This window comes from Malurus melanocephalus, unplaced genomic scaffold (genome assembly GCF_030028575.1).
Source record: "Malurus melanocephalus ecotype Western Australia unplaced genomic scaffold, MMel_1.1 scaffold_153, whole genome shotgun sequence".
NCBI lineage: Eukaryota > Metazoa > Chordata > Aves > Passeriformes > Maluridae > Malurus > Malurus melanocephalus.
The window spans coordinates 206719-219107 of record NW_026623385.1 but is presented as its reverse complement, the minus strand read 5'-3'; positions in this window follow the sequence as shown (position 1 = coordinate 219107).

The window sequence follows — 12389 nt, the reverse complement described above, 5'->3', positions numbered from 1 at the left end:
AAAGAGGAGAAGCAAATGAAATTACTTACCACACGCAAATCCCAACTTGGCTAGTGTATGATTAGCCATCACCCTCATCCCCTGCTCTTTGCTGTCTACCCCATTTTTTACTGTCAGTTGCAAGGTTTTACACTATTGAGTACCTTACAGTTACTACAGCTTTACCTCATCCCAGTCARGCCCAGCACAGGGTGAACACCCCTGGCCAATCTGTGAGGCAGCAGGGGTTACAGCTTCTCTGTGTCATTTCACATCACAATAAATGAACCATTTAATGATTTTCAGGATGCTTCTAGAATGGCAAGCATGAATACAACGTTCAAGAATTAGTCCTAGTAGATTTATTTATATATGCAGCAATAACATACTTGATATTACGGTTTCTAGGCAACAAACACAAAAATTAAAAGGTACATTGGAACCATCTATGAAACAGTTTTTTTTCATTTTGTTATCCAGTATTGGTTATTTATTTTAGTCTTACTCTTAAAATTRCATCGGTCAAGTAGAAAATGCACCATCTATATTTAAGTAATGAAGTAAAATTATGTGAATTAGTTTCCATAATGTTGGTAAAAGCTCAAAGTTGCCTTCAGTAACCACAGTATCTTGTACATTGCAGGGAGGCAGATGCCAAAATAAAGTTACCAAATCTCCAGAGTGCATCAACAGCAGCTCCCCCTGAATGAGAAGCAGCTCTCAGTGTGGTGCARCACATTGGTGGAGAAAGAATTTCAAAACTTGCTCCCCAAATTCCATACATGTACATTGGGTTCATTACACATATATCTACTCATGAATGAGCTTTCAATCAGGGTCTAAGCTATTCCCCTTAATAAATTCTGGACTTAATAAATAACTCTATGAAATTCTAGAGCTTCTCCCACACAGGTATTCAGATTAGATGCTCTAATAATTCTTCATATTTTAAAGAGGATTCCAGRCATAAGCTATGCCATTACAATTGCTTGCTCTGAACTCAACCCCCTTCACATTCCATCAGCAAAACGCAGATCATAATAACATCTTCACCCGTTTYTGCAGATCAACCCACCATTTTATTTGCTTTTGAGCAGATATATAGAGGAAAAGTTTTGTACTGATACCGCTTAGTGAACGTGCAACTACAACATATTGAACATTGTCAGTAAGCATCACAAGAAGGAAGTGAATCCAATTAATCCCTGTTTTGGTAGAAGCTTATTACGTTTCAGAAAGGAGCTTTCTATTTCTGATTGACCCCTAAATGCTTTTAAACAAACTAACTGAAACATATTAGAACAGCATTAGCAATTTTTCACAGAAACWTTTTTTCCCAGATAGAGACATACCAGAATGTGTCATTAGTTGCACTGATTAAAAGGCTAAACTAATGCCTACAGTTAAAACAACTCCCRTATTCTTTGCATTGAGATATGTCTGCATTATTTGGAATAAATAGAAAAGTAAAAATCATTAGAAACTATTTTTTTGGCCCAAATACTGCATTGTATCTCTTATAATTGGTTTTATAATTTATTTTTTAATTTTGCTTTAGCYATTAATAAATATTTTAAATGTACCAATATGTCTTAGTGGACTGTTTACTCATATTAAAATCTATTTTGTGTATGCAGTTGAGAAGTGAGTTTCTGTGACTGTTAGTGCCTGCTTTGTATTTGAAGTCTTCTTCRGAGATTCCCAGTTCTAGTTCTCATCACTGGTTTGATGATCTAAGCCTCATTTCTCTGTAAATTATCCATAAACAATGAAGCTGCTTGAGGATTCTGTCCCCCAGAACATGAAAACARCATTTTTAAATGGCCGAAAACAGAGAGTCCTTCTGTCAACACATCTGTCTTCATCAGCCTTTTTGTCTTGCTACAGGGCCCAGATTTCCCCCACCAACAAAGAATAAATAATGCCTGCTGAATGAATTATCAAAACTTAGTTCCATGGCTGTCATATATGTGCTTCCTCAGTRGTCATATTAATACCAGTAAGGATGTAGAATACATTTGATTTGATTTGTTGTTTGTTCATCAGTGTTGCAAGATTTCAGGCTCTGTTTTCTAAAACTGGCTTCCTTTCAAAGCTAAAGAAGGCAGTACAAAGAACAATYGTCCTCTCAATGTTCTGTTAAGCTCCTGAGTAACAAAACATCTGTTGTGACACCTTGGGAGGAGTGACCTGGAGCAGTAAAGCATGAGCTCTTTCTGTTGCTGAAGGCTGTGCTGTGACAGCTGTTCCAAAATAACATACCCTTGCTCTTTTACCCTGCCGTGAGAGCACTTCAAGCACAAATGCCTTCCTGACCTTCTAAATGGCAATGATGTGTAGCCACCCAACCATATGTTGGCTAGAATATCTTTAATCAAGAGTATAGAGTTTAAATTTGAAGATACATGCCTATAGTCACAACTGTCTCAGGATCTCAATCCATTTCGTATTTCTTTAATCAACCAAATCTTTGGCCAACAAACGATGTTGGGTTTGGGGAATTTTGGCGTGGTGGTGTCAGAGGTGCTTCACAATAATTTCAGATTGCAGATTTATTTGTAGGAAAATAATTTTTCAGTAACTTCTAAAGTCCAAAGAATGTGCAGATGGAGGTCATACCAGTGATAACAAAGTGTATTCCTGCTATGCAGCATCCTGAGCTTTTATTAATCTATGTGAGACACCCCTATGAACATGAAATTAATCTTTTAGCCTGGCCCATGCTCTCTGCCTGCCTTTCTCCTGGAGGAAAGAGTGTATGTGCACGTACAAGTCTGAKCCTGACATGCAAGCCAGAAGCAGCAAGAATGCAGATCCATTCTGCGAACAGCCAAGTCCTCCTGGGTTCTTCAATTTACACACTCCCATGGTGTGCCAAATAGAGTCTCCTCACATGAGGGCACATTGTCAGCAGGGATAAAGCTGTGTTTAACTCTACTGTCTTCAAAAACATTGCTTTTTCACATTTTAAAAAACGGAAGAAAGCTTATCTAGCTTTAGTTCATATCTATGTATGGTGCTCTGTTCCTCAGATAGACGCTTTTCATCACAAAGGGCCCGTCCTCAGCTTTTCTTTACCAAAGGTTCTGTACCACAACAACATTTTCCTGTTTCTAGAAAGGTCTTTTCAGACACAACAGAGTTTTGGTTTATYTTTAAAAATTGAGGGAGGCTGGAAATGTTTTTGGGGGTGAACATGTTATGAAAATGCTTGTTCTTGCTCAGGGTCGTAGCAGTAGCCACAGGTAAGTAAGTATTTTAAAACAACAGCAATCTTTCACTTTTAGTGTCCATTGGAATAACTCATACAGGAATATCAGTGGGACAGACACATTGCTCTGTCTTGGTTTGAAAGACAGGTGTTTGCCAATGAAGGCAGGGACCTTGGAGTGGTGAATATGACCCCCCCTTCCCTCCAAATTATTRTAAGTCTGAAATCACRGGCCTTTCAGGCAAAGATATGGGGAAAAGGGAATAACAATTTTTACTAATATGTATAACAAGGTAAAAAAACAATGATAGCAACAACCAACCCAGCCACAAACCCAATGACAGCCTTACAGAGACACAGCCTCCCCTTTGGTGCAGTTACAGTCCCAGCCGGCAGGGGCGCTGTTGGCTCCCGGCCRGGCAGGGCGGGTGCGATGATTCCTYCGAGCCTGCAGGGGGCGCTGTGGYGCGGGGTCCCGGCTGGTTCAGATCTCCYGCGGGGCCAATGGCGGATACAGAACGGCAGAGAGGGATGGAGAAAAGTTCCTTTATGAACTCTCAGAGAAGCCAATCTTGGTGCTCTCTCTGGATAGCAAGAGGAGCTGTAGCAGGAACCTACAGGCAGGGGAGCAGAAACCACAGAGTAGCAAGAAGGAACCACRGCAGGAYGCTGGGCTCTGCAGTGGCAGCAGGCGAGCTCTCCCCCACAGGCAGCCGGTCCACCCTCCTCCCCCAAGCCAAACAGGGTGAGAAGTGACCTATCCCCAGACACAGAGTTTTTCCCTSAGCCTCCAAATTCTTGCGGGAACTCGGGAACTTGACTCTCCGCAGAAAGAAAAACCAACAGGTAGGAGGAATGGACTGGAGAAGGACTCCTGGAGAAGTCCTTCTCCCACCCCAAGGCTTGGCAACATCTTTTGTCTTCTTTGAGCACTAAGTCATTAAGGTAATGACTGGCCCATTATTGTGTCTTAGCAATAAAAATCTTGGGGAAAAAAATCCCCAAGAGGGGAAATAAAATGAGAAATCCTACCCTCCAACATGCTCCTACTCCATTATGCCAAGAAGGTAGGGCAAAGTCTCTCTTTGCATACTGTATTCTAATTCAAACTGCAATCCTGTTATTATTCTTCTCTTCTTTATGTCTTTATCACACTGACTGCAACTGAGAGAGTTATCAAGATTTGGATACTGAGAGCAGAAAGGAGCCTCATTTAGGTAGGTGAAGAGCCTCTTCTACAAGGCAAAGGTGAGTCTAACATCCGAGCCCAATCCCACACCAAACCAGAAATTTCTCTTAACCAGATCTTTAATCTCCTCACTTTTGCAGACTCTAAGCTATGTAACAGGTGTCTTTCTGTGTCAAAAAATCAGAGTAAGGAATTCTGACATCCTTATTTCCCTTGGTGTTACCGGATTGTTCAGTATATATCTACTTACGTCACCTTTCATAGGTCCGAGAAGCTGAAGACCCAGAAAGACATAAGATATCATATAAATGAATTGTGACTGCTCAAGCTAGTTTTATCTGTGAACTCACTGAATTATTCCTTGCCTTCCTCTGCAGTTCAGAGCTGCTAGGATCCTAAAAATTAAGGGACCTAAGAAAAGGCAAAATCACCCAGGTAGAGGGCAGAGACATCTGCAGTGCCCAGGCACTGTGCAGGGGGATGGCTGTTAGAAGTATTCAAACCATGCCTGAATGCAAATTACCATTTAAGGCACATGAAGAAGGAATTACTTGCAGTAAAGTGCATACTTATTTCAGCCCTGTGAGTCTGTGGACTTTTTGGCATCAGAAGGGGATCAATAGAACCCACTYATGAGCGATGTTTCCTTTAATGTTAGGAGACTTACTATTTTTCTGCCTATGTGAAGCTATTTCTGCTTCCTGAATAGCACTTTTATTCTCAAGCACAGTTCCTGCTTGTCATCATTCTTCATTGTTCTATGTRTGGAAGTGTCTGGAAACAGTACAGCTTTCCTCCTAAAAGTAGGATGAAACTGCACGCTGGGCATACCAGTACCTCTTCAATTTTTATTTTTTTCAACCAGGCTGCTGCAGAATCTGCACCTTAGCCACAGAAGAGTGGAAAATGCAGAAGGAAATAGTTATGCTGTACCCCAGGATGAGCTAACTCTGCAAGTGCAGAGACTCAGAGTCTCTCTGAACAAAGCTACAGCTATAAACTTATATATGAAATATTTCCCTTAGCACCATAGATGCAAATAATTTTAAGCTTAAGTAAAATGTTTTCAATATGTGAACAGCAATCTCATTTCTTATGCACCACTGTGTCACTACCATCTCTCTACAAATGAAACCCCARAGGTTTAGACAGACAGCGCAGACATGCAAGGTGTGAAAACAGGAGAAAATTATTGCTGGCTTGAAACAGCTAAATCAGGGGAAGGAGAGGTAACTTCTGAGAACATGGGATGGTCACTGATGCAACCCCCAGCCCCCTGGAGGCTCTAARTCCAGCCCAGAAAGGTGTCAAACCAATGACACACCTAAAGCCCTGTCTGGGTGGGAGAGCCCTGGGAGAGCAGAGCAGGTAAAAACAGTTGCACAAGCAGGCATGGGGTCACAGCCCAATGTTTCTGATTATATGGTACCTGGGATTGCATYAGAATGCAAGCAGTGAATATTAATTTTTCTCTGTTCTTTTTTTTCTCTCTCTCCTGACTTCCTCCTCTTGAAGTTTGTGTAACTTAAAATTGAAGGGCGTAGAATTTGCTAAGTTGATGCTTTATGAAATGACTTATTTTAACTGAATGTTGCTTTGAAATTTTCCTACCTTCTCCTACCTTAATGCTCTAAAATTTGCAAGTAAAGGTTTGGTGCTCAGTCTCCTGAGAAGGGTCCTCCTTGGTGCCTCCTCAGAGAATCGAAATACCTTTAGCCCCTTTTGAAAAGTTCACCGAGACAGTTCAGGGGTTTGCCTGAGGCAGCCTGCATGGCAGCAGCTTTGGTGGGAATGCAAAATGAGCTGGATCAGTATAAGCACCTCTGGAGAACTCGACTGTGAGGACTGTGAAGAACTAGGCCAGGGCTACTGAACKGCAGTTTTGCAGGACTGGGCTAACATGGCTATAGTAGCTCAGCCTCCACCTGACACCATAAGAACACTCCTTGTGGCATTGGGACATTTCAGCAGTACAAGGCAAGAAACAGAGAAGCCCACAGGCTCTCCTTGGAGCACATCTGTTTCTTTGCAGCCTCTCAGAGATTCTCCTTTGCTTCCTGCAAGGAAATATAATCCCAATATGGTATTCAGGCACCCAGTTTATTACAGCAACTTCTCTTACCCTGGTGCCTTGTGAAATCCCAGCTCATTGCAATACCGAGGATTTTTGCTTTGAGTGACTAGCCTGTCTATCATGYTGTTTCATTTTCTATACAAGCATGTATTTAGAAAGGATGGTCTCTTACTTATCTGTGTATACACTTGCCACGTGTGCCTGCAAATGGAAAAGATTTCTTTTTCATGGACACTGCTACACCACAGTGATTAGAAGCAACTTCACATACATCAGAAAACCTTTTTATTGGAATGGATCACATAAAAAAAATCAGAAGCAGAAAAAGTTCATGTATACATCAGTCAATCACTTTGCAGTCTTTGTTCTGCCAGAGATATCATGTCTACATTTCTTCTAGAAACATCCTAGTGCTGTGACATCTGGGTCAAAATTAAATTTGGGAAGACTGCTATTTGCCCTTGATCCCTCCAGAAGGAGAAAAGGGAGATCTGCATTATCTGTATTTCAAACTTTCAAAGTAAAGCTTTTTTTCTTTATTGTTTTTATGTTTCAAGATCACCTTTTTGGGAATTTTCTTTTTTCAATTTAAATTTTTTTAAAAATCAATAATCATAGGAAAATCTTTATTTTTTCAGTTCATATAGGAAAATAAAACCCTTTTCCAACTAGAGAAGCATTTAATTTATTAATCTTCAAATAGATATTTATTTTAAAATCATATAATCATTTTAGTTGGAAAAGATGTTTAAGATCATCTAAACCTGACACTGTTGCATCCACCATATGTTTATTGAGATCACAAGAACTGAGAGACAAATTAAAATTGTAAAGCCCTTTGAGATTATTACCTGAAAACCAGTACARCCCAGAAAATGTTGCTTATTAAAATGCAATTTGATAGTGGAATAGGTTAAAACCTTTAAACTAAAAACCTTTGCTAGGTGTGCCCTTAAAGCTGAAATCAGAGCTTCTATAAGAGGTTTTGCCCTCATAAGGTTACACAGCAGCATAAATGTCTTTCCATGAGACTTTAAGTCCAACCTACTGGACAGATGTAAAGTAAATACTTTTTTTTTCTCATCTTTTTTACATAAAATTAATTAACTTACAATGAGTAGGTCATCAAAGGTAGAGACAAAATATAGAAACTGGTGTGGAAACAGAAAAAGCTTCAGGAAAATATTTTCTAATTTTCCTTTGAGTTTTAATAAGTGAACTAAATGCTATATAATTTGCTTTACCTGAAGAGTTGTGCTAGAAGCCATTTATGCATATAAYATAAAGATATTTTATGAGTTTTGGAGTATGCTAATATAATCACTTCTGAACTTTACATTAATCATGAAGTAAAAGTGCTACAAAATGTTTCAATGAAAATACTTTCTTAAAGCATTTCTTTTTTCACCCATTTGTTTTCTATTTTTTAAATGGGTCACTTGCCCTCAGTCAACCAGCATAACTATAGAAATTATAGGCCATGGCATCTGTGGGCTACAGAATACTGTATTAGCAGGCATAATTAAAACCATATAGAGGGTTAGACGTGTACAGAAGAGAAATCAGATGTGTGTTTTTAAAAGAAAATCAGTTGGGTTTTTTTTTCCATATCATCTTATTTGATGACATTTATCATTTCTCACAAAGGGATCAGGGTAAACATTTCTTAAAGTTCTTTAGGTAAAAAGTTGAACCTCTCTGCATTGTCACTTTGCATATCACATTGTCCAATACAAAAATTTTGAATAAATATTGATCAATATTGATGCAATAGATAGTTCACATAACAAGAAACCAGACTGTCTATTTGCATAACATTATTTGATTTTCACTTCAGTAAAGGATTATAGAGTTCCAGGCCTCTTGAAGAAATTTTGGAAAACAGCTGCTTTCAAAACTGGCAGATGAAAAGCAATACATTCACTCCCTTAATTAGTCTCAGAATGACAAAAAACCTGTGAGACCTTTGTCCATAGGTGTCTCGGTTTCGAGACAATGTTTTCAGAGAAAAACGTTACAGAGAAACGTTTCCTCTGAAATGAAAATAAATTTGATAATTTTTTCCCCACCAATAAGAAATAGATGCTGGGCAAAAAAAAGTGRAGAGAAAAAAGGTAGTTTATTAACAAAACACAGTGCCCACAGGACACAGATAAAGAGTAACCGTTAGATATTCAAACAGCCCAGGAGCACAGCTGCCCCCTCCGGCTCGCCACGTGACGCAGACAAAATGGYGACTCCTGTCCCCGGGAAAAGAAACGAAAAGAAAAACCCACGTGGCCGTTCCCATAACAGTGGCAAAAAGAAAAACCCAAAAACCTGTATTACAGTCCTTTCTTCCCTGTGGATGGATCAGAGGGCTGGGTGTGTTTCTGTTGCCGGCTTGGTTCGCTTCCGGAATCCCGGGCAAGATGGAGCCGCACAGCTTTTCTCCCGGCGGGATTGCTCCAGGAGCAGAATCGCAAGAGCCGCAGAGAGAGTCTGTCCGCAGAAAGCTGCCGAAGCTAACAAACCCGAGCTAGCTAAAACGGCAACACTCTAACTCCGCTGCACACAACRAGCAAGGACTCCCGCGGCGCCGAGCACAGCGCCGGCCTTTTAAACTGCCCGYGTCACCTTCCCAGCAGCCCYYGCTCCTTCTTCCGCGTTGCATTTAAAGGTACAAACAYCTTTTTGGGCRTACATGCCAACGGAAAAGGAATACAGAACAGAATTGACACAATCAACCCAAGACAATAGGTTTGATTGAAGAGAGAAGGAAAGGGAAAGAAAGGGTGGGGAAAGAATGGGATAATAGCTTGAATACTGAGTGCATGAATTACTGAGACTAAAAAGAATGCATGTTTTGAAGGAAGCCAAAGCATTTGAGAAAAGCCCTTGTGTAAGTGTCTTAATGACTATCAATTCTTCCATAGGGTAGGCGGTAGCAAAAAATTGTTTTGTAAAATACAAGGATTCAGAGATTAAAGACATCAGGTGATTTAAAAAAAAAAGATTTAGGAAAAAACACAAAATCACAACCTTCCCACCCCCCAAGCAAACAAACAAAAAATTGCCCTCAAACAATCCCCCCAATATAAAACAAAACCCACAAAAACAAAGAGAAAAAACGAAACCAACAGCAAAAACAACACACTTTAAAAAACCTTCATAACCAAAAGCCAACTCACTTTCCAATTGCTCTAAGCCCTGCTAAAATTTCGAAGACAAATTTAATTTCAAAGAGAATTTCTTTGCCAAGGAGATTCTCAGTGTAAACGCTACTGATTTTGTATCAGATAGAGAAGTACTGGGTGAAGGGTTGAAGCCCACTTCTACGATCCCATCTTCTCAGGCTGATTTGCAGGACAGAGTTCTAAGTCACAAGCATAATGTGCCAAAGACCAGTACTTGTAAAAGGATCAAAGCAACCTGAACTTGAAAGGGAAGTGCACTGTTGTTGCATGATGAATAGAAGAGTACAAGATCACCTTAACAGCAGTTAGGCTTCATAGCTACTGAAGAAGGTATGGTAGTGTCATACAAGAGAGGACAATCCAAACATGAAATAAAGGCTCAGCAGGAAATGAAAAAAAAAAAATGGGTTCAGAGATTCTGGCAGAAATTCTTGATAAAATGTAGCAAAAAAAAAAAAAAAATAAAAAAGGGTTTGACAGAATAAAAACCTGAGAGAATCCTTTCATTTGCCCTTTTTATTGTGAGGATTTAAAGAATGCACTTACATGTCTCAAAATACTGTCCCCATAAGATACTCTACTCACAATTTTCAAAGAATTTATATCATCCAAACTTCAAGTATGCATATCTAAACTCAGAAAAAAAAGATGGGAAGTTATTGCTTCAAAGGCACAAATCCATAGGAAATGTACAGATATGTATGGAYGAGGTCAATAGTTCATCTGGTCTAGCTCCCTGTCTCCAGGCTTGGAATTACTAGATTACTCAATGGAACTGCCAGGAAAAGAAACCAGGGAAAGACAGGTCTTCTACCTACACKTAAAAGTATTATAGCAACTTTGAAAAGTCAGAGTGTCAGGGTTGGCATAATGAGCAAAATATTTGCAGATCYTCCAAAAACCTTTGCTTGAGTGTCTCTTTTTACTTGCATTGCTAATTCTGGATATCCTTGCTCGGTGAATATTTTCTCCTTACTGGAAGGACACCGTGTACCTTCTCTTCACATTAGAAGTCATTGGTATAAAGTGTGAGAACCATGCATGAGCCTGTTGCTCCCATACTTTAGCAGAATGCTGAAATACTGGTCTATATATGTCTTTTTTGTTYTCCTAGACAGGTGTGTATCTATTCCCCTACTTTCTCTGCAGCCAGCATCAGACTATAGAGTCATTATTAGTACTCATCCTAGACAAAATGAAACAAATCTTATAAATTAGAGCAGAAACAAATTTAGCACAGGTCTGTGTGGACAGAACATCCAAACGCCTACATCCATCTTCTACTCCATGTATCACCTCCACAACATTTGACCTGATGACATACTTATTAATTCAACCTCTGCATCTGCTGCTCAGTTAAACAAATCTTTATTTTGCTTGACAATGCTATTTGAAAATAATCTAAAAAAAATTCTAATTACTTTATAAAAGAAAAGACATGCTATCAAGAGTATTGTGCATGTGATTATTGCAACTGTCTTAAGGAAAGAGTTTTATATATTMGCATCATGTTTTTAGTCAAAGATTACTCCCTTGGAAAGCTTTAGAAGAACAAGAAAATATCCTTTAAAATAAGGAGTCTTGCCTCAAAATAAAGGGGAGAAAAATGTTTAATGCTTCCCATGGAAGATACATCTGTTTGTTGCTTTCCTTAGTGGACTACTGCTGCTATTCCTATCATTTAGGAATTCAGAGTAATAGATCACTTCACATTTAATGTGCAAAAGGTAAGGTTAATACGCTGAGTTAGAAAGTTTTTATTTGTCATTTGTAACTGTCAGGGAGTTGTACTGCTTGTATCTGCAAAATCATGTTAAAAGTATTTACTTCCAGCTAAACCCCTACAAAGGACCCACCAAATTTATGGAAAGGCAGCAAACAGTTCTGTTTCTGGTCTGTCTGCTTGAGTCTGAGTCATTATTTGGTACAACAAAGATGATGTAYTCCACTAAAAGAAAGTTTTATACCATCTCATTGCAAAGTGCTCAAACTCAACAAAGAGATCACATGGTGTCACATTCCTGGTAGATTTTATAATTCTTTTTCATGGYTTACCAATAAAGAAAGAAAGTGAGACAGTAGCTAGAGACAGTAACTTATATAATAGCAGCAGGAAGAAAAGCTAGCTCAATACTTTCAAAATTGTTTGAATGCATAAAGAACTTCGGTGCAGTGGGTGAGGACGGAACAACTGTTTTTCCTGTGACAGCAGAAAAAAATAATGTATTGCTCTCAAACTGAGACATCATCTTATATTGTCTTTATGCACAGAAATAATTCTCCAGTGCTGTCACCTCCACATCAGTCAATAAAATATTTAACTTTGCTYCACAGGACTGTTTACAACTAATGAGTTCTAAAGTATTCAAGAGGTAGTAATTAGCTGAAWGCCTACTCTCTCATTTTTAAGAACTGCACAATTACTTATTATGTATAGCAGTATATGGTCCTCTGTGAGGAAAGAATTAGAGAAGAAGAAAAGTATGATACATTAAAACCACAAAATTATAAAAGTAATGTATGCCCATAAACCCCCTGGGATTTACTGATTTTCTGTTATGTTGCAGCTCTGGTACTGTAAAATGAAARCACATGACAGGTACTGCATTAAAACGGCAGTAAACCAAGCTTTAAATATGTCTTGGGTTGATTTTTGTGCCAATTTTGTTCTGTATTCCTTTTCTGTTGGCATATACGCCCAAAAGATGTACTGTATCTTTAAGAGTAACCCGGAAGAAGCCGCGTGGGCTGCTGGGAAAG